The following is a 23,689-nucleotide window of genomic DNA, read 5'->3' on the forward strand; positions in this document are numbered from 1 at the left end:
TGGGATAATAACATCTACATCACTAGGTTTTGTGTTATTTTTTGCTTGGAAGATATGGCACCTGTAAAATTACTCTTATTTATAACATTTGACCAAGTTTACATGGATCTAGAGTGGAAATTTTGGGATAAGGCATTTTTTTTTCATCTGCCCAAAGTTAGCAGGATGGCAGGGTTCTTTCCTTCTTCCCTCCTTCCCTTCCCTCTTCCCTCACTCCATGACCTATTCCTTCTCTTTCTGTAATAATTAACCTTGTCACTGCTTCTTGAACCCTGACACCTTAGAGGTGGTTCTCACCTCGAGGAGTCCTGGAAGACTCAGACCATAGGGAGGATTTAACCATCAGCTTTTCATACCATAGAAACCTCAGCCATCCAGACCTCAGTTAAATTAGATGTTGAGCTTCCCAAAGACAGGAATTGATATTGTTTCTTTATCCCAAATTTCTGACGTACAGTTTATACACAATAAGTGATTATTGAGTTAATGAGTTATACCGGGTAGTCTTGCTTTCCATAGATATAAGTCTTCCCTCCTTTAAATGTGGAATGACTATTTCTTTTATTTAAATCATTTTGAACGAAAACCTTTTTGAAAAATCAACATTTGAAGTAGAGTATACAAAACACTATTTGCATTTTAAAATAATTTGGAAACATCTGAGTACAGATTATGTATGCCACCATACTTAAATGAACCTGTGCCATCAAGGGAGACTGAGTTGTACAGAGACCCTTTGCTTCCTGACCACATGTTCCTGGATGGTTTCCTATTTTAAATCCTTAAAGCCGAATTCTTCTACTCACTCTCCTCTCTTTCCAGTTGCCGTTTCTAACATGTTGTGGGACTGGATACCAAGAAATTATGAGCATTTGAGTTCTGTGTAAAGTAAGAGTAAGAAGGTCTGAAAAAGTGTGTGCAAACAAAGAGGGAATGGAATGATCACCACCTGCTCTGACTGTTCAGAAGTTTTTATTGTTATTTTCTGGGTAATTTAAAAATGACGCTAGATATGAGAAAGCATTGGTACCTAAGAGTGACTTGGGAAGAAAAAATAAAACATCTGCTTTCTTTGCCAAAGGAGGCCAAAGAACACCTTTAAATGCTTTGAAGTGACATCTGGGCCTAGCATACCTGTGAGGGATTTTATTTAAAGTCCATATTGTCCATATTGAAATCCCCGTCCCTCTAATGTGGATTCTCATAGGAATCAGAAATGAAGTTTACACACACAGCCTCAGGTTCAGATTAGCTTTATCTGGGGTTCTGTCCCCAGAGTAGTCAAGGGTGATGGAAACAGCAAGAGTCCCTTTGGAGGAGTGGAGGAAAAGCTGGGTTCTGGGATGGAGCCCCCTCTTCTATGTGCCAACGGGAAACCACACCCTTTCTGATCCTCAGCTTGCTAATATGTAAAATAGGAATGACTATACACCTGGCAAGGCTTCCGAACGTGGACCTGAAATGATAGGAAGAAGAACAAACAGAAGTATCTTGTAAAGACAGATGTTATCAGAAGTGTTCAAATGATATGTTCAAATGTTAACATAAGTATTCAAGTGTCTCACATGATGATGAAGGCTCATTTCCAGTGCTGGCTGTGAATCTCACTGTGCTTGTGTGAACTTCTAGAGGACAGATTCCTGAACCAGCCATGGGAATCCTAAATGTAATCTCCTCTGGACTTTGGGGTTAAAGACTTTCCATCTGGGACCCTGCAAGTAGCTCCAAAGTCAACTTCAGTCCATCTCACTTTCCTACAGAAACTTTACAGCTGACACTCTGTGTTTAGGGCCGGAAAAGGATCTGTCTGTCCTAGGATGCTGCTCTGCTTGGAAGCCAGGAGACTCTATTGCAACTTCTATTGCAGTAACTGCTTCATGTTAAGCTCTGATCAGTTTATCTACATCATTCCTGAGAATCTCTGCAGATTCTGATCTTTCTGTTTTACTTTAAATACCTTTAGAGACAATTTCTAAATGTCAGTTAATTCAACTTATTTTTGAGTGTGTGAAACAAGAGTACTGTAAGCTGAATAAATGGGAAATAAACAGATGATGAAAAATAAATGAGTAATAAAACTTGTATGCACAAAAAGGTTACCTTAATGCATGCGTGTGCACACGCACACACACACACACACACACACACCATTTAGGAAATCGGGAATTCCAGGAAAGAATATAGACTGTGACAAGAAAAGCTATCTGTGTTATAAATGTGTAAGACAACCTCATCGAAAAGGATGGGAAGAGAAGGTGCTGACCTAAGTAATTTTGGAAATGAGTAGAGTCTTCAAGATTCAACGCAAGAAGAATAACGTAAGCACTGTACCCAGGCTGACAAAGTCGTTTTCCACAGGGCTACAGGTTAACAATTCTGATACTGGTGTGCATGTACACTGGAGCTAAACAGATAACTGAATGGATGGCAGAAGATGGGAACTAAGTTTCTCACTGCTGGAATGGAAACATAAATAAGCAAGATGAGGAAGCTAGAGTAATTCATGTGATCAATGATCAAAGCTGGAAGCATCAAGATGAACTGATACTTCGCTTACTGGAACTGCAGTTGGTTACAGATGGAAATATTTACATGCATATATATACAAATCTGTGTGTATATATATTGATATATACATGAGTCAGCATACACATACATAGGTAGTACATATTTTTTGACCACTTAGCTAAGAACATCCAAAAGAAATAGTACCCCAGTAGCAATGAGCACAGCTAGTACCCAGATCTTGGTTTCTAATACCATTCTCCATTAAGAGAAACCAGGGCTTCTTGGAAAAATGCTCTAGGGCTTGAGCAGAAAATATATAAAATGAGCTTGGAGGAGAAGGTAAGAAAAGGCTCAAAAATTTTAAATGCTCACAATGATGTAGGGATGTCAAAGGAGTACAGGTGCTCCTTGAAAGAACTTAAAGAACTCTCAAGAGCCAAAGCTAGACAATTTACAGCAACGAAAGTATGTAGTGTTGGATTAAAACTCACAGTAGAAAATGCACATTTATGAGTCTGCTGCTGCTAAGTCGCTTCAGTCGTGTCTGACTCTGTGCGACCCCATAGACGGCAGCCCACCAGGCTCCCCTGCCCCTGGGATTCTCCAGGCAAGAACACTGGAGTGGGTTGCCATTTCCTTCTCCAATGCATGAAAGCGAAAAGTGAAAGTAAAGTCACCCAGTCATGTCCTACTCTTTGCGACCCCATGGACTGCAGCCTACCAGGCTCCTCCGTCCATGGGATTTTCCAGGCAAGAGTACTGGAGTGGGTTGCCATTTTCTTCTCCTTATGAGTCTATACATATCTAAATAAATGATTAAATAAGTTAATAACTCAGGGAGGAGGGAAAAATAACCTGTTTAAATGATTTCCAGTCTATTTTGTAAATACTCTTGTCTTTAAGGAGGGGGAGCATAGTTTCATACTCTAAGTTTGATCTGTACACTGTGACTTTGTTCCCAAGAATATATGAAAAGCAGGGAGGAGGGGATTAGTAATTTCTCAGTAAAGAAATCTGAAAAACACTACCTTGGTCTTGTGATCAAGGTCAACCTCCACCCTCATAAATCACGTTGATGATAAATAGCCTTGATATGACATGATGGAAATGGCATTTGCCACTGTAGTTTTCCTCTCAAAACCCCATAACTCTAGACTAGCCATGGGAAAACATCAAATTCCAATAAAGGGATATCCTACAAAATACTTGACTCCTTAAAACTGTCAAGGTCATCAAAAACAAGGAAAGTGACACATGGTCACAGCCAAGAGGAACCTAAGGAGATACGACAACAAAATGTACTGTGATATCCAGGATGGGATTCCACAGCAGAAAGGACAACAGATAAAAACTAAGATCTGAATAATCTATACCTTTAATAATAATGCATAAATATTACTTGATTAATTACAGTAAATATATAAAACTCATGCATGATGTTAATAATAGGGAAAACTGCATGGAGTACAAGGAAACTTTCTGTGCTACATTTTCAATTTTTTGACAAATCTACAACTTCTAAAAATAAAATCTATCTTTTAAATGAATGAAAAACAGTTATAAATTTAGCTCTACAAATTATTGAGCAGTTTCTATGCTTACTATGTCCCAGACATTATCCTATTTGGAAAGCTCAAGATTTTGTTTGTTACTTTATTTAATTTCAAATCTATAGAGATGTTGTGTATATTAAAAAATGAGAATATATGTCAAGTGATTAGAACAGTGGCTCAAACCTAAGGGACCCTCAGTGATTTTTTGGAGGGTGATGATGATGACTAGGTTTTGCTTTTTCTTTTTACTTTTTTAAATTGAGATATACTGATGTACAATATTATGTAATTTATAGGTATACATCATAATGATTCACAATCTTTAAAGGCTGTCCTCTATTTATAATTATTATAAAATATTGGCTATATTCCCTGTGTGGTACAATACATCCTTGTAGCTTTTTTATACATAATAGTTTGTATCTCTTAATCCCTAACTCTTTCTTGCCTCTCCTCACTTTCCTCTCCCCACTAATAATCACTAGTTTGTTCCTTATATCTGTGTCATTTTGGGATTTCATATTTAAGTGATATCACCCAGTATTTGCTTTTCTGACTTATTTCACTTAGCCTAATACCCTCCAAGTCCATCTGTGTTGTTGCAAATGGCAAAATTTCATTTTTATGGCCAAACAGGATTCCATTACACACACACATACAGACATACCACTCGCTAAGTGGGGGAAAATATCTGCTAATGATATGATTAGAGAGTTAATAATCAAAATATATAAACAGCTCATACAACATGACATCAAAAAGCAAACAGCCTGATTTAAAAATGGGCAGAACAAAAAGATACATGTCCCCTAATGTTCACTGATCACTATTTACAGTAGCCAGGAGATAGAAGCAACCTAAATGTCCATCGACAGAAGAATGGATAAAGAAGATATGGTGCATATATACAATGGAATATTATTCAGCCATAAAAGGAACAGAATTGCATAATTTGCAGAGATACGGATAGACCTAGAGACTCTCCTACAGAGTGAAGTAAGTCAGAAAAGCAAATATATAATGTTGCTCACATATGAAATCTAGAAAAAATATGCAGATAAACTTATTTGCAAAGCAGAAATAGAGACACAAACATAAAGAATGGACAAGTGGATACCAGAGGGAGAAGGAAGGTGGAAGGAACTGGGAGACTGGGACTGATATAGATACACTACTATATATAAAATAGGTAACTAATCAGAACCTACTGTATAGCACAAGGAACTCTACTCAAGGCTTAGTGGTGACCTAAATGGGAAGGAAATCTAAAAAAGAGAGGATATATTTATATGTATAACTGATTCTCTTTGTTGTTCAACAGAAACTAATACAACATTGTAAAGCAACTATACTCCAGTAAAAACTAATTTAAAAATCTTCCCACAAAGAAAATTCTACACAATGAGGTATCATTTCACACCAGTCAGAATGGCTGCTATCCAAAAGTCTACAAGCAGTAAATGCTGGAGAGGGTGTGGAGAAAAGGGAACCTTCTTACACTGTTGGTGGGAATGCAAACTAGTACAGCCACTATGGAGAACAGTGTGGAGATTCCTTAAAAAACTGGGAATAGAACTGCCATATGACCCAGCAATCCCACTGCTGGGCATATACACCGAGGAAACCAGAATTGAAAGAGACGCGTGTACCCCAGTGTTCATCGCAGCACTGTTTACAATAGCCAGGACATGGAAGCAACCTAGATGTCCATCAGCAGACGAATGGAGAAGGAAGCTGTGGTACATATACACAATGGAATATTACTCAGCCATTAGAAAAAATATGTTTGAATCGGTTCTACTGACATGGATGAAACTGGAGCCCATTATACAGAGTGAAGTAAGCCAGAAAGAAAAACACCAATACAGTATACTAATGCATATATATGGAATTTGAAAGATGGTAACGATAACCCTATATGTGAGACAGAATAAGAGACACAGATGCATAGAACAGTCTTATGGACTCTGAGGGAGAAGGTGAGGGTGGGACGTTCTGGGAGAATAGCATTGAAACATGTATATTATCATATGTGAAACAGAACACCATTCCATGTTCGATGCATGAGACAAGGGCTCAGGGCCGGGGCAATGGGATGACCCAGAGGGATGGGATGGGGAGGGAGGTGGGTGGGGGGTCCAGGAAGGGGAACACATGTAAACCCATGGCTGATTCATGTCAATGTATGGCAAAAACTATTACAATATTGTAAAGTAATTAGCCCCCAACTAAAATAAATAAATTTATATAAAAAAAAAAAAAAAAAAAAAGAAGTCATGTCCCAAAGTCAGCTTGCACTGATCTGGGGATGCTTTTATGGAAGAGATGTCTTTTGAATTTAGACTTAAAATAAAAGTAGAAGGAAAAAAAAGTAGAAAAAAAAAAAGAAAATTCTAAATCTAGCTGGCTTCAAGGTAAATTCTACCAAAAAAATATTCTAAAATGGGCAGAAGATCTGAATAGACATTTTTCAAAAAAAAAGACATACAGATGGCCACCAGGCACATGAAAAGATGCTGAACATTGTTAACAATCAGAGAAATGCAAATTAAAACCACAACGAAATATCACCTAATATCTTTCAGAATGGCTACCATCAAAAAGACCACAGGTAACAAATGTTGGTGAGGATATGGAGAAAGGGGAACCCTTGTACAAAGCTGGTGAGAATATAAATTGGTGCAGCCACTGTGGAAAACAGCATGGTGGTTGCTCAAAAGCCTAAAAACATAAGACCTACCATATAAACTACCATATGACCCAACAATATATCTGAAAAAAAATGAAAATGCTAATTTTTAATGAAAAGATACATGTACCTCAGTGTTCATAGCAGCATTATTTACAATCGTCAAAATACAGAAATAATCTAAATGTTCATCGACAGATGAATGAGTTTTGCTTTTAAAAACTCATAGATATAGCATAAGGTGACTCCCCTGCTCTAGTCTGGGGCTTGTCAAGGATAAACCTTTGGATAAGGTTTGAGTCCTTAAGGATGAGTAACAATCTGCTGAGTGAAGAGGGCAGATGCAGAAAATTGGAACTGACATAGATACACTGGACTTCCCTGGTGGCTCAGCTGGTAAAGAATCTGTCTGCAATGTGGGAGACCTGGGTTCGATCCCTGGGTTGGGAAGATCCCCTGGAGAAAGGAACGACTACCCACTCCAGTATTCTGGCCTGGAGAATTCCATGGACTATCCATCGGGTCACAAAGAGTCAGACACGGCTGTGCAACTTTCACTGATACTATGGATAAAATAGATAACTAATGACAATCTACTGTAAAGCATTGGAAACTCAACTCTGCTCCAATGGAAAGGAAATCCAAAAAAGAGGGGATATATGTAAACATATCTTTGATTTACTTTGCTGTACAACAGAAATTAACACAACAAAGTGACTTCTCTGGTGATTCAGTGAACAAGACTCCAGGCTCCCGATGCGGGGGGCTTAGGTTCAATCCCTGGTCAGAGAACTAGATCCTGCCTGCCTCAACTAAGACCTGGCACAGCCAATTAAATATATATTTTAAAAAGAATAAGTTAGCAACGTTTTAGAGCAGCTATACTCCAATAAGAAAAAAAAAAATTAAAAAGATTATAAAAAAGAAGGCAGAGGCAGCATTCCTGCAGTGGAACCAGCATAGTCAAAGGCAGGGAAGTATTACCCCAAGTGTTCTATAAGTCAGGGTGCAGCTTTATGTGATCTGCTTTTGTTGAAGCACTTTATGGAAAGCTGAAGGAGGGAAGGGAAGGCTGGAGTGATCAGCAGTGGCCACAGCACAAAAGGCATTGTGCACTCGTCTAAGGAATCTGAGCTTTCTTCCAGAGAGCCGGTGAGAATTTTCGACCCTACAGAGAAGGCAATCACGTTCCCTTTTTGGATGGACTCAAACCCCTGGCTGCTGTTAAGAGTGGAGTGAGAGTATAAACAGATGGGAAGCTGGAAGGCTGGGGAGCTTGAAGCTGTCTGAAAAGCACGACATTTTCTTGGGGCCACTTACAACCCTCTGACTTCCTAAACTAACCGCACTTTTGTGAAGTGCCTGTCTAAATATTCTCTTTTGACGTGTATTAGCTATAAAGGTAGAAGCTGACTTTGGCACAGAAATACATTTGTGAGACAGAGGGAAATGTTCCCTTCATGACTGCTTCTTGTTCCAGCCTTCCTTGCCAGGAGAAAAGAATCCATGCTAGAAACGAGAAATTTGAAACTCCAGGAACTGCCATTTTGAAGCTCTCCCTCTCTTCATACACAAAGCCATGGTATTTTACAGGCCCTGTATTTTCAATTCATCTTCCCCTAAGTATTTATGATGGCTAACCCCAAACCAAACTTTAACAACTAGCTAATATCATTGTTAACCATTCACGGTTAAATGGACAGAACCCAAATCTGGAATTTGGGCATCCCTGTTCTTATTCCAGCTTGGCTACCTACCAGCTGTGGGACTTTATATGGTCCTTCAATACTTTTGATCTCATGTTTCAAAATTTCTTCAATGGGAAATATGTCCCAGTTTCCACCAGCATCACCAACATAAAGACATCACCACCCTGACTCCTTAATCTCAGGTTTCCAGAAGGATTAAACACAACCAAGGATAGAAAAACAGCTTGCTCTTGTCATCAAAAGAGAACGGCAGGGGCCTCCCTCATGGCTCATTGGTAAAGAATCTGCCTGCCAATTCAGGAGACACAGGTTCCATCCCTGGTCCAGGAAGATGCCACATGCCATGGAGCAACAAAGTCTGGGCATCACAACTACAGAGCCTGTGCTCTAGAGCTTGAGTGCCCCAACTACTGAGCCCACATACTGCAACTGCTGGAGCCTGTGCTCCACAACAAGAGAAGGCACCGCAATGAGAAAATCATGCATTGCAATGAAGAGTAGCCCCCGCTCACTGCAACTAGAGAAAAGCCTGCATAGCAACAAAGACCCAGCACAGCCAAAAATAAATAAATATATATTTTAAAAAAGATAATAGCATATGAATAATCCTCAAATTGCAATGTTGAGACTTTGGTCAAATTCAGTGCCTGGCACCTACTAGTCACTGAGAGAATATTTGCTGAATGAAGCTGTGTGCCACTGTGCTATTTGGACACAAGCTCTATGACATGGAAATGAGGAATCAATTTGTCCTGGTATTGCTGGCTTTCTGGCATAGAGTAGCTTAATGAACTGTGAGTATAAGCACTGAAACAGCTTTGGTTATGTTATTATTAGGGACTCCAGATATGTCCTAAAATGTGTGTCTGGTCTCTTAGAGTGGGCTTGGTTCATTAATCATTGAATCCACTGGAAAACAAAGAGATCTTTTCATGCAGTATCTATGTATCTATTACCATCATACTGATCATTTTCTTAATCCCCAGTTAAATGATCATTTTTGTCCTTTTTGCTCAGGGCCAAACTGTTCTTTCCATCACAGACTCCATGTCTCACTTTTGTTGCCCTAAATTGCTAGATTTTATGTCCTCCCTTCCTTCCATGTCTTGAGCGAGCTTTTCTCCCATCAGGGAAGCCAGATGCCTTTTTCACTAAGGACATTTTCTTAAAAAACAAACCAGACCAAAACAGACACAAATCCCTAATAAACAGGCCTCCAAACACAGCTAAGTAAAGGTGGTATACATAGAATATTTTCTTTTGCCTCTCTCCAGCTATATGGACTACATCCAAATTCCTCTGTGGCAGATACTAGATTTATGTGACTTAGTATTTAGCATAGGGTCCAGTACAGAGCAGAAAATAAATACTTGTGGAGAAAATAATCTCTTTCTTAAGAAGCCACCACAATGAGAAGCTCTTGCACCACAAGTAAGAGTAGCCCCTGCTCACCGCAACTAGAGAAAGCCCGCACACACCAATGAAGACTCAGCGCAGTCAAAAATAAATGAAAGAGTGAATATTGTTTTAAATATATCTCAGGACCTGACTTGGACACAGGGATAATTCAGTACTTTGCTACTCAAAGTATAATCTATAGACCAGCAGCACTGACAATAGCTCGGAGCTTGTTAGCACTGCAGAATCCCCTGCCCCGATTTGAACCAATTAAATCACAACCTTCATTTTAACGAGATTGAGGCGATTCATTTGAGAACCACTGACCTTGTCCAATGGTTATGAACCTTAGCTGAAAACTGAATCGTCTAAAGAACTTAAAAAAATAAAGTTCTAAACTAGTTTAAAACTAAAGTTCTAAAGAACTTAAAAATATATATATATTATATACACGTATATTATATATATATATATTGCTATCAGGATCCCATGGATAGAGATTCTGATGTATTTGGTCTGGGAATGTTGCTTGGATATTAAGATTTTTAAAAGTTCCCTGCGTCACTCAAGTGACAAGCCAAGGCTGAGAACCATTGATCTGGTCCAATTTTCTCATGTAAATATACATCTCTACTGAGCCCACATGCCACAACTACAGAAGCCCACACACCTAGAGGCCGTGCTCTGCAATAACAGAAGCCATTGCAATGAGAAGCCTGGGCACCACAACTAGCGGGTAGCCCCTGCTCGCCGCAACTAGAGAAAGCCCACGCATAGCAATGAAGACCCAGCACAGTCAAAAATAAATATTTAAAAATATATACTAGATAGTTCTCTAAAGCTGGATGGACACATCTAGATATTCAGCACTTTATAGAGAACGGTGACTGAGCAACCTTTAATCTACTACTTCTTTCTAATCCTCTTCCCTCTTACATTCTTCCTAAAATTATCAATCTGTTCCTGTATCATAGCATATCCAAGATGTGTAGGAGCCCCTAGTAGCCATTAGTCATTCTATGACTTTACTTACCACTCAGAGCTGATGAGCAGAAGGCAGACTCAAGCTGAAGGAATCAGATTCTGTCTTCTAGGAATCTGAAACTGGGACCAGGAACAGGACTGATGGTCTTGGCCGCTGGCTGGTCCTCTCAAAGGTGAAGCCAGGATCCCTGGGGCTACATAGGCTTCCCTGGGAACTTGGAGCAGAGAATGGCTGTAAGGAAACAGAACGATAAATCAAGCACATGACGAGAAGTAGGAATAGTTAAGGGGAGAGTATCAATTTTTAGGTTTACTTATGGCTTCCAGTCCTTGTTTCCAGACCCTTCCCTAGCTAAGCTCAGTTGCAATTCCATCCCATTATTTCATGAAACATTACTATTTATAATTTACCACAAGCATTTTTCCTTAAGTCAGCTCAAGCTGGGTTTAGCCTTGGCAAGCACACAAAGTCCTAACTAATTCAGTCATCTTATTTCCCTTCTTAATTCTGATCAGCACATTAGCACACATGTGACATCAGTGAAACCCATAGTTAAGGGCTGAGCTTCGAGGCCATCCATCTCAAAACAAGGATAAGGACTATCCATATGTGATGGCAATTCTCTTTTTCAGTGAGGGTATTATTAAAAAAAAAAAAAAAATCCATATGATTGAGGCTCTGAGTTAGACCTTTCCGAAAATGGCTACTGTTTAATCCTGTCAACATTATCGGCATGATACAGAAAACAGAAACTGGGTCTCAGAGTGGTTGACAAGTTTCCTGTGGTTGTACATCTAGAAAGGGGCACTGTTTGGATTCACGTCAGTCTTTCAGACTTTAAACCCATGCTTGGGGACCAGCAGGGACGGGTGGCAGGGAAGTGTGGCAGGTAATAAAGCTGATTAAGTGAGGGAGGTGAGGGATAACAGCTTGGCTTGTCATCAATCAGGGATCTGATAATGGAACAGATTAACCAGAGCATCTCAAATATCCCCCCTTCTTCTCTTGAATGAGATAATGACTTTGGGATGTTTGGTGGTCACCCTGAAGACTGTATATGCTCCTTCTACCTCATGACAGTGGACTATAATCCTTGTCTGAAACCATCTGCAGACTGCAACCATGAAACACACCTTTCTGATGTGTGCTTTCTAATTCATCCTAGGACATATTTGAAGAGCAGCCTGCACCAGAACACTATTTATCCCTTAAAGCTACTGACTGCAAATGTCCCCTGCCATTCTCATTCATGCCTACTTTTCATCTACCATTCGGTTAAAAACCAAAAGGCCGTGGGTTTCTCCACTGTTTCCACTGAATTAGATTTTCTAATTGACTGGAATAGTAGACTTTCTAGTCTGGCAGTGGAAGCTAAAGGAATGTCCACTAGCCTTTCGCTGGGGATTGGAGTCTCTGGAAGGAAGTGGCTATGATCACTCTACTCTCAGAATCTTGTGACTTCTACCCAGCAGGTGGGTGTTGCTGGCAAGGTCAGGATACAACTGAAGGTAACTTTAATACTTTTATTCCAACCTGGTGATAAGAAGTATAAGAAAGCAAATCTTGTCTTGATTGTATGAATTCTATTAGGAATGTATATCCAGTTCAGTTGCTCAGTCATGTCCAACTCTGTGACCCCATGGACTGCAGCACACAAGGCTTCCCTGTCCAGCACCAACTCCCAGAGCTTGCTCAAACTTATGTCCATTGAGTCGGTGATGCCATACAACCATCTCATCATCTGTCATCCCCTTCTCCTCCTGCCTTCAATCTTTCCCAGAATCAGGGTCTTTTCCAATGAGTTGGCTCTTTGCATCAGGTGGCCAAAGTATTGGAGTTTCAACTTCAGCGTCTGTCCTTCCAATGAATATTCAGGACTTATTTCCTTCAGGATTGAATGGTTTGATCTCCTGGCATTTCAAGGGACTCTCAAGAGTCTTCTCCAACACCACAATTTGAAAGCATCAATTCTTCAGTGCTCAGCTTTCTTTATAGTCCAACTCTCACATACATACGTGACTACTGGAAAAACCATAGCTTGGACTAGACGGACCTTTTTCAGTGAAGTAATGTCTCTGCTTTTTAATATGCTGTCTAACTTGGTCATAACTTTTCTTCCAAGGAGCAAGTGTCTTTTAATTTCATGGCTGCAGTCACCATTTGCAGTGATTTTAGAGCCCAAGAAAAGAAAGTCTGTCACTATTTCCATTGTTTCCCCATCTATTTGTCATGAAGTGATGGGACCGGATGCCATGATTTTAGTTTTCTGAATGTTGAGTTTTAAGCTAACTTTTTCACTCTTCTCTTTCACTTTAATCAAGAGGCTCTTTAGTTCTTTGATTTCTGCCATAAGGGTGAAGCACAAGCTGGAATCAAGATTGCCGGGAGAAATACCAGTAACCTCAGATAGGCAGATGACACCACCCTTATGGCAGCGATGTATACTAGCCATTCACGAATCTGAAAGCTCCAATTCAGTATGTAGCAGGCCCATATGAAAGAATTCTTGGTCTTTAGTTAAATCAGAGAGAGCCTAAGGCCCAAGTTTTCTATAGGCTGCACATCCCATTAGGGCTGAGATTGTTCTGGAGCACCTATCTTACATCAAGTGCTGTGTCAGGGGCTAACAAATAACTGTTTTTCCTCTCTGAAGGGCCATTCCCTTGAGAGAGTCAATTCCTAGGCAGATTGATAAGAAGTCCAGGGGTCCCCAAGGACAAAGGGGTCTGGAATTCTCAAGGAGGAAGAAAGGACAAACTATTTTTTTCCCTCTACATTCCTTAGGATTATATAACAATAATGTATCCTGCTTGAGGACAGTCTCTGGAAAAAACCTTCTGGCTAATTCTGTTATCTTAAAGTGTAAATTATGGGAGTAGGTCTGGTGAGGTCTTTACAACCTCCAGACATTCTTTTGATTCACTGTAATAACTAATTTGAGAGTATATAATTCCATTGCTAACACTAGCAAGTGGGTACTCTTTCTGCTCCCTTTTGATGTCTATGTCAGAAGCTATCTCTATCCCTTTTATACTATAATAAACTCTATTGCACAAAAGCTCTGAGCGATCAAGCCTTGTCTCTGGCCCCGGATTGAATTCTTCTCCTCCGGAGGCCAAGGATCCCGGCGTCTTTTTGTGGGTTCAGCAACAACCTTTCACCCTCCTGTCCATTCTCAGTTTGAAAAACACCTCCACCCCATCATTTTGAAGCTTTTTCTGATCACTTCAGCCCACCTGACTCACTCTGGGTGCCATCTTGGATCTGTATGCATTACCCTATGGATGCACCTGTCATTCTGGAGGGACTGCAAATGTATCTGTTCCTAGGAGTTCACTCTCCTGGACCAAGGCTCCTTGAGCACAGAGAGCATGCTTCAGCCAGTTCTGGATCTTCAGCCTCTTGCTCTGTGCTCAACAAGCAGTCCATGGTCATTTGATCATGCACCTCAATGTCAGCTTTGTTGGTTTGCTTTTACATCTTCATTTTGAAGAAAAAGACAACAAAGTCCACAGAACAACCCTCCTTTGCCCTTAGGTTACATCAGACCTAGGCTTAGAAACAAACATACCCTTCCCATGAACGTGTATATTTTAATTTTCAAACTACCAATATATAAAAAACATACACACTTCGGTCTAGCAACCTCCTTTCTAGGAATTTATTCTATGAATAGAGTCACAAAATGTTTGTCAGAACATGTACAATGATGCCCCTCACTGCACTGGCTATATTAACTAACAGTAAACCAGTGTGGTCACTTATAGAGGGCCAGCATATGCCCCAGAATGACATCTAAACTCTTGATTTTATGGAAAGCATAATTCAAAAGGACTAAATATATTTACAGGCAAATGTATAAAAATCACTGCTGTAAACAAAGCATAATACTGAAGAATATGTAGAAGTATCCCTTTTGCTAATATTAAAACTCATAGATGGTGGCTGGTACATGCATCAATGGGATTCCCAAGTGACTCAGAGGGAAAGAATTCACCTGCAAAGCAGGAGACCTGAGTTCAATCCCTGGGTCAGGAAGATCCCATGGAGAAGGGAACGGCTACCCACTCCAGTACTCTTTCCTGGGAAATTCCATGGACAGAGGAGCCTGGTGGGCTATAGTCCACTGGGTGGCAGAGAAGCAGACACAACTGAGTGACTAACACTATACATTGGGATTTCCCAGGTGGCTCAGTGGGTGAAGAATCGCCTGCAAAGCAGGAGACTCAGGAGATGTGGGTTCAATCCCTGGATCGTGACAATCTCCTGGGAGGAGGGCATGACAACTCACTCAAGTATTCTTGCCTGGGAAATTCCATAGACAGAGGAGCCTGGTGGGCTACAGTCCTAGTGTGGCAGAGTCAGGCATGCCTGAAGTGACTGGGCACGCACATGCATCATAGTAGCTATTGCATTGTTCTTAACATGCAGAACCTTGCAAATATTTTAATTCACTTAATTCTCACAACTATCATGAGCTCCATTTTACAGAAGAGGAAGATGAAGCAAAGAGAGGTTATCCTGTTCAAAATCACAGCTGGGAAGTGATAGAGCCAGGATTTAGCACCATCCGAGAAACTGTTAAATATGCAAATTCCCCATCCCAGTGGCTGAATCAGAATCTGTTGAGACTGGGTCCCAGCAACCTGTGATGGAACAAGCTTTCCAGACATCAGGTCAGAGACGCCCTGTTCTAAGCCATTTTGCTCCCCCAGGCACACTATTTCTAAAGGAAACAGAAAACTCTATTAGCTGTTGAGAGACTGTGCTTAGAAGAGGGGGTGGGGGAAGGTATTCACTTTAACTTTGTTACTTATTGAACTCCTCAGATTGTCTAGACCTGCTTGTATTACTTTCATTTTGATTGGTTTTAAAGGTCAACTGAACTCACTGGGTAGGAGGATTATGAGCCATTTTTAGATGTTTGGTGTTTTCTACTTCTCTATATTAAGACAATAAGAAAATAAACTTAACTTATACATGCTTAAAAAAATAAAAAAGTCCCCCTTAGAAACATCGCAGGGAAGATGCCAGGAGAGCTCTCCCACTGGAGATCCAAACCTTTCATTTGCCTGGGGAAAGCATCTCCTGGCAAAACAAATGATTCTTTCACCACCTGAGGAGCTGCCCTCCACCCCTTAAATTGGTCGCATCCATCATCGTCAGCCCAGACGTGGTTGCTGTTCAACCCTGAGCCCCAGTGTGATAATTGGCATAATTTCCCCGAGATAATGTGGAGGTTAATGAGCTACAGGAAGCTTCAGGCCATCCACTTTCATTTTCAGCTCAGGCAACTCAGGCTTCGATGAGAGTGGGGGGAATTCTACCAAAAACAAGAATGAAGAGGTCACAGGAGAATGTGGGTGCAGAGTGGAGACCAGAGGGAGAGAGAGGGGTCCTCCCAGCCCATCAGTGATGACACTGCTCTGGATAGAAGCCCCCACTTCCTCTTAGCTTTGTGGGAGAGTCTCCATCCAGGAGGGGGTGTGGTGCATGCACCCCAGCACATTCCAGCCCTGTACTAGGCTTAGTATTTCTTGTTGTTGTTTGCTCATTAAGTCATATCTGACTCTTTGTGACCCCACGGACTGTAGCCTGCCAGGCTCCTCTGTCCACGGGATTTTCCAGGCAAGAACACTGGAGTGGGTTGCCATTTCCTTCTCCAAGTGATCTTCCAAACCCAGGAATTGAACCTGTGTCTCACGCGCTGGCAGGTGGATTCTTTATCACTGAGCCACCAGGGAAACCCTCGTATTTCTTATGACTATTCAAAAAATTAAAAAAAAAAAAATAAAATATCCAGAAGATGATCTGCTTTCTTAGAATTTCTGAAGCACATGAGAATGCTTAAGGCTCTATGAAGTTCAGCAGTTAGGAAGTAGGTTTAGTGCTAGTTAACCTAGAGTCATTCAGGGTAAGTTCACTATGGAAACTTGTTTACAATTTTTAATTTCACTTTCTGGTTGCTTCTAAGAGAGCCAGAGAGTTGTATTGTATTCACTGCAGTATAACCTGGGAAATTCTAATACAAACAAAAGTAAGGTCTCTAGACTAGACTGTTAAAACCATGAATGCATTCGTTTATTTAACAATCAATAGGCTGTGTGTGCCCTGCAGGTAGGTATTGGGGCTGGGAACCCAGAGATGAAAGCAACACTGTATCCACCCTGAAAGCCTTCACAGTCTAGAAGGGAGAGGGGGGATATAAACAAACAGGAAGGATGCCAGAGAAAAGGCTGTGGGAGAGGCAAGTGCCTCCAGCTATGAGGGCACAGGGCGGAGCTCCTGCCACAAGAACTAAGGAGGGGAACTGGGAGCTCAGTAAGGGGTGGGCGAGTCCCCAGGGAACAGGAGCCGTGCATGGGCTTTCCCCTCAGATGACCAGCTCTGTCCTCTGTCAGCTCTGTACACTTAGGCGCTGTATTATCCTTCTGAACTCAGGTTTCTTTATTTGGAAATGGATCAGTAAGAATACGGAGCTTCTAGGTCTGGCCCAAGGACTGAACGCACATCACTCACTTAATATGATGCTCTGGGGTAGAGGAGAAGGTTTCGAGTGCAGAGGTGGATTCCTCAGGTCAAGTAATGAGGGGGTGCAGGTGGCTGATAGTGGCTGTGCAGGGGCACAAGGGACCACTGATGAGTGTCTGATGAGTGCCTGGACCACAGGGAGGGGAGAGGGAAGAGGGCCTACAGCGGGTTTCTTTGCCCCTTTCTACTTTGGGGGGAATATGTATGAATATAGGTCTTTCACGGAGTGTATGAATATAATTAACTTTCCATCAAACCAGGGTAAAGTAGGTAGAATAAAGTGCAAAGTAAAAGCTGTCAGTCACAAAGTCATTAATTCAACTCTTTGCAACCCTATGGACTGTAGCCCCCCAGGCTGCTCTGTCCATGGGATTCTCCAGGCAAGAACACTGGCGTGGGTAGCAGTGCCCTGCTCCAGGGGATCTTCTTGACCCAGGGATTGAACCCAGGTCTCCTGCATTGCAGGTAGATTGTTACGTTGAACAGTGTCTCCTAAAAATATGTGTGCCAGGAGTGCAAAGTGGATCTTAGGAAGCATCACTACGAACAAAGCTAGTGGAAATGATGGAATTCCTGTTGGGCTATTTCAAATCCTAAAAGATAATGCTGTGAAAGTCCTTCACTCAATATGCCAGCAAATTTGGAAAACTCAGCAGTGGCCACAGGACTGGAAAAGGTCAGTTTTCATTCCAATCCCAAAGAAAGGCAATGCCATAGAATGTTCAAACTACTGCACAGTTGTACTCTTCTCACACACTCGCAAAATAATGCTGGAAATTCTCCAAACTAGACTTCAAAACCGTATTAACTGAGAAATTCCAGATGTTCAAGCTGGATTTAGAAAAGGCAGAGGAACCAGAGATCAAATTGCCAACATCCACTGGATCATAGAGAATTCCAGAAAAACATCTTTTTCTGCCTCATTGACTCTGCTAAAGCCTTTGATGATGCAGAACACAACAAACAGCAGAAAATTCTTCAAGAGATGGGAATAGCAGACCACCTGACCTGCCTCCTGAGAAACCTGTAGGCAGGTCAAGAAGCAACAGTTAGAACTGGACATGGAATGATGGAATGGTTCCAAATTGGGAAAGGAGAACATCAAGCCTGTATACTGTCATCCTGCTTATTTAACTTATATGCAGAGTACATCATGCAAAATGCCAAGCTAGATGAAGCACAAGCTGGAATCAAGATTGCCCGAAAAAATATCAATAACCTCAGATATGCAGATGACACTACCCTGACGGCAGAAAGTGAAAAGGAACTAAAGAGCCTTTTGATGAAAGTGAAAGAGGGGAGTGAAAGTGTTGGCTTAAAGCTCAACATTCAAAAAACTAAGATCATGGCATCTGGTCCCATCACTTCATGGCAAATAAATGGGGAAACAATGGAAACAGTGACAGACTTTCTTTTCTTGGGCTCCAAAATCACTGCAGATGGTGACTGCAGCCATGAAATTAAAAGACACTTGCTCTTTGGAAGAAAAGCTATGATCAACCTAGACAGCATATTAAAAAGCAGAGACAGTACTTCATTGACAAAGGTCCATCTAGTCAAAGATATGGTTTTTCCAGTAGTCATGTATGGATGTGAGAGTTGGACTACAAAGAAAGCTGAGGGCAGAAGAATTGATGGTTTTGAACTGTGGTGTTGGAGAAGACTCTTGCGAGTCCCTTGAACTGTAAGGAGATCAAACCAGTCAATCCTAAAGGAAATCAGTCCTGAATATTCATTGGAATATTGGAGCTGAAGCGCAGATACTTTGGCCACCTGATGCAAAGAACTGACTCATTAGCAAAGACCCTGATGCTGGCAAAGAGTGAAAGCAGGAGGAGAAGGGGACAACAGAGGATGAGATGGTTGGATGCCATCACTGATTTGATGGACGTGAGTTTGGGCAAGCCCTGGGAGTTGGTGATGGACAGGGAGTCCTGACGTGCTGCAGTCCAGGGGGTTGCAAAGAGTCAGACAGGACTGAGTGACTGAACTGAACTGAGTTTGAACCCCAGTACCTGTGAAGGTAACATTGTTCAGAAATAGGGCCTTTGCAGTTGTAGTAACTAATTAAGATGAAGTCATTAAGTCAGGCCCTAAATCCAATATCTGGTACCCTTACAGAAGTGGAGAAAACAGAGACACCTTGGGAAGGAGGCTGTGTGAAGACAAGAGGCAGAGATCAGAGAGAGAGGCAGCTGTGAGCCAAGAACACTCAGGACTCTCTGCCACCAGCAGAAGCCACCAGAGAAGCAGGGAACTGACTTCTTAGGCCTTCTAGAGGGGACCAGCCCTACCAACGCCTTGATTTTGGACTTCTGGCTTCTTCAACCATACTCGACTCCATTTCTGTTGTTTTAAATCACCCAGTTTGTAGTGCTTTGTTCAGCAGCCCTAGGAAATAACTTTATAGGGTTTCTCAACTTCGACACTACTGACATTTTGGGTGGAGCACACTCTCTGCTGGGAGGTAGGGACCACTGTTCTGTGCAGGTTATTTGACAGCACCCCAGCCTCTCCCCACTGAATGCCAGTAGCACCACCATGGCATGACGAACAAAAATGTCTCAAAATATTGCCACTATATCCCGGGAAGGGGGAAGTCGAGGGGCAAATCTCCCCTGGTTGAGAACCAGTGCTTGCTTGCTCACTCATTTATTTATTCGTCCATTCATTCATTCATTCATGCATTCACTTATATTTAATAACTATAATATTTACATAGAAATGAGTATGGACCAGGTTATCTCTTTAGGTTCTGAGAATGCAATGGAAACAGTCTTTATGTTCATGAAGCTTACAGTGGAGTGGGGAACAGAGTCTAATCAAATAATCCACAAACCCTTACAAAGTGGGATGAATACCCCAAATCAAGTGACCATGATTCTAGACAAAGGAGCCTGACTCAGATGGTGGGCCCAGGGGGTTTGATGGAGGTCTGAGAAATAAAGGTTGCCTAGGCACAGATGGCAGGGGCAGATGAGCATCCCAGGTGGTGCAATGGCCCTGGGGAAGAAATGAACATGGAGAAAAGGGCAGGAAGATGGTGGCTGAGCAAAGTGGAGAGCAGGGCCCAGGATCTGCTCTGTGTCCCAGAATCAGACCTGGTTACAGGGCACAAGGAAAGCAATGTCCCAGCAACAGACAGAAAGCCCCCTGGGAACTACATCATTCATCTCCAAGGTGATTCTGAGACAACTGGCCGTTGATTTTTTTCCCCCAACAAAGTGGGGGCCCTTTCTGCCATATGGCTGCAATCCCCCATGTCTATATGGGACACAGGTAGGTGCACAGTTTCTGGGAAGGGCTGTCTGGCTTTTTATGGTTTAGTGAAGAGGTGTGCAGGGGCCATCAAGTCAGGTAATAAAAAATGCTCAGAAAAATATATTTATGCCCTGTCTCTGCCAAAAATAGCATATTGTCCTACAAGACGGATGCAGCCAGCTCCTTCCAGGGAGTACCATTTTCCCTGGAAGGCCCTTCGGAGATGGATGTGCTGCCTTGTGGCCCAGAGCTGAGCTCTGGGGAAGAGCCCTGCTCAGCAGGCATTGGATCTGGAACAAAGTGCACCCCCATTACTGCCAATCCCATCTCCACTGCCCTCATTCTGCACTGTTGTGTCGATACAAGTCTGACCACAAGGCTCCTGGGCAGGGGATCTTAGCACGTAACACTGATGCCTGTCCTCTGGGTCTGCAGCTCATGAGGAAGGACCCCCCACTCCTTGGATTCTTAGCTTTCTTTTCTGTAAAATGGCATGAACAATCTCTGCCCTGGATTTGCCAAAGCTCTGCTCTAGGGCAGAGAAGAGTCCCATGTGTGAACTACTCCAGAAGTCATGACACACTTTACAACATGGGAGGCCACGAGCCCTGGTGTATGTGTGGACCCCCGGCACCCAGAGTCCAGATAGATTGACGGTTAAAGCTTGATTTCCTCAGTTACCAGCTCTGAGACTCAACTCATCTATAAAAAGGGAATAGTCATGCTATCATAAGAACGTGTCCAAAGGAGTAAATATTTAAATATGGAGGGCTCCTAGCACATTCTTGACTCAATGCCTAGCTGCAATTACTAATGTAACTGTGGGCTTTGGGAAGCTGTAAAGGATGGGAAGGGCTTCCCAGGTGCCCTGTGGTAAAGAATCTGCCTGCCAATGCAGGAGATGTGGGTTCAATCCTTGAGTTGGGAAGATCTCCTGGAGGAGGAAATGGCAACCTACTCCAGTACGCTTGCCTGAAGAATTCCATGGACAGAGAAACCCGGCGGACCACAATCCACGGGGTCGCAAGGAGTTGGACACAACTAGGCAACTGAGCACACACACAAAGGATGGAAAGAATATAGACTAACCTCCTGGAGGTTGAGGAACTGGTGTCCAGGGCTACGTGCACCAAGGGCCTCTGACAGTCACCTGGGCAGGCTCCCAGCTTGAAGCCCCTGCAGCCTCTTCCATCCCCAGCACACACAGCAGCATCCCCCGCCTGGTCCATGGGCCTTCCCTGCAATGCCTCTCATACCTGCTCCATCCTCTCCTCCTTCCCTCACTGACTCTCACGAAGGTCATGCTGTGGAACGGGCCTCCTCCCCTCCATTCAGGGGACTCGGTCACGGCTGTCCGCCTGGGCAGAATCGCCCCATCCCTGCCGATGGAGGTCAGCTCCTGCATCTCTCGGCTCCCTGAGGATGCTGTCTGCTCCTTTATTAGAACTTCTTATCATGTCCTTAACCCTTCCGTCCATGTGGTACAGCCTCCCCAACACTTTCTCCATTTAGCTGTCCGCCTGCCTAGACTATGAGCTGGTGGGGGCTGGGTCTGAGTGGGGTCTCACCACACCCGTTTCAGGGTCCCTCCCCCTCTCTCCTCTTCTCTCCCTTCCTCAAAGATCATCTCATCATCTCGGCACCCTTACCTGCCAAGAGCTGTGCTGGAGGTAGATTCAGAGGTGAGCCTGGCTGTCAGCCCTGCCCTCACAGAGCTCACATCCCCTTGTGTATGGGTCGGGGTGGGGGGGGTGGAAAAGATGAGATATCAGGTCACGACAGGCTCCATGCTGAAAAATAAACCAGAATAAGCCTGTAGGGACTTCCTTTGGTGGTCCAGTGGCTAAGATTCTGCGTTCCCAATGCAGGGGGCCCAGAGTCGATCCCTGGTCAGGGAACTAGACCCTCCATGCTACAACTTAGACCCAGTGCAGCCTAATAAATCTTTAAAAAAAAAAAAAAAAAATAGCCTGCAGAGAGTATCATGAGAAGCTACTTTAGAAAAGGGAAACCAGGGCCCACTCAGTGTGTTGGGGACTTGGCAGGGCATCCTGGATGAGCTGTCCAATCTCTTTTCAAATCCTAGACTCTGCTCCTGGCCCAGGAAGTCAATCCAAAGCAACCTGTGCCTCTTTAGCAAGAGTATTAGTTTCCTGTGTGTTAGTTTCTCAGTTGCATCTGACTGTTTACGACCCCATGGACTGTAGCCTGCCAGGCTCCTCTGTCCATGGAATTCTCCAGGCAGGGATACTAGAGTGGGTTGCAATTTCCTTCTCAGGGGATCTTCCTCACCCAGGGATCGACCCTAGGTCTCCTGCATTGCAGGCAGATTCTTTACCTGCTGAGCCACCAGGGAAGCCTTTAGTTACCTAGCTTGCTGTAATAATTACCACCAACTTTGTGGCTCAAAACAAGACAAGGTAACAAAGGTCTGACACGCTCTGATCCTGGAGCTATTCCACTGGGACCTACGCTAGCCCAGCAGTTTAGTTCAGTTGCTCAGTCATGTATGACTCTTTTGAGTCTGCAGCACACCAGGCTTCCTTGTCCATAGCCAACTCCTGGAGCTTGCTCAAACTCGGGTCGATCGAGTCAGTGATGGTATACAACCATCCCATCCTTTGTTGTCCCCTTCTCCTCCTGCCTTAACACTTTGCCAGCATCAGGGTCTTTTCCAATGAGTTAGTTCTTCGCATCAGGTGGCCAAAGTATTGGGTTTCAGCTTCAACATCCATCCTTCTAATTAATATTCAGGACTCATTTCCTTGAGGATTGACTGGTTGGATCTCCTTGCAGTCCAAAGGATTCTCAAGAGTCTTCTCCAACACCACAGTTCAAAAGCATCAATTCTTCTGCCCTCAGCTTTCTTTATGGTCCAACTCTCACATCCATACCTGACTACTGGAAAAACCATACTGTTTCCTTTGTTTCCCCATTTGTTTGCCATGAAGTGATGGGACCAGATGCCACGATCTTAGTTTTTTGAATGTTGAGTTTTAAGCCTGCTTTTTCAATCTCTTCTTTCACTTTCATCAAGAGGTTCTTCAGTTCCTCT

At 42.7% G+C, this 23,689-nt stretch overlaps 1 long non-coding RNA gene across 1 annotated transcript in view; it reads right to left on the bottom strand.

Moving 5' to 3' along the window:
- The window catches only part of LOC145514711 (uncharacterized), a 581,776-nt gene that overhangs the window by 138,899 nt on the left and 419,188 nt on the right, over positions 1 to 23,689 (bottom strand). The window contains exons 7-8 of the long non-coding RNA XR_014060312.1: positions 22,284 to 22,424; positions 10,891 to 11,073 (exon numbers count right to left, since the gene is read on the bottom strand). This is a non-coding gene — a long non-coding RNA (uncharacterized LOC145514711). The remainder of the gene's footprint in view (positions 1 to 10,890; positions 11,074 to 22,283; positions 22,425 to 23,689) is intronic.

The sequence above is a fragment of the Giraffa tippelskirchi genome, chromosome 7 (genome assembly GCF_054371585.1).
Source record: "Giraffa tippelskirchi isolate mGirTip1 chromosome 7, T2T-mGirTip1v1.2.pri, whole genome shotgun sequence".
NCBI lineage: Eukaryota > Metazoa > Chordata > Mammalia > Artiodactyla > Giraffidae > Giraffa > Giraffa tippelskirchi.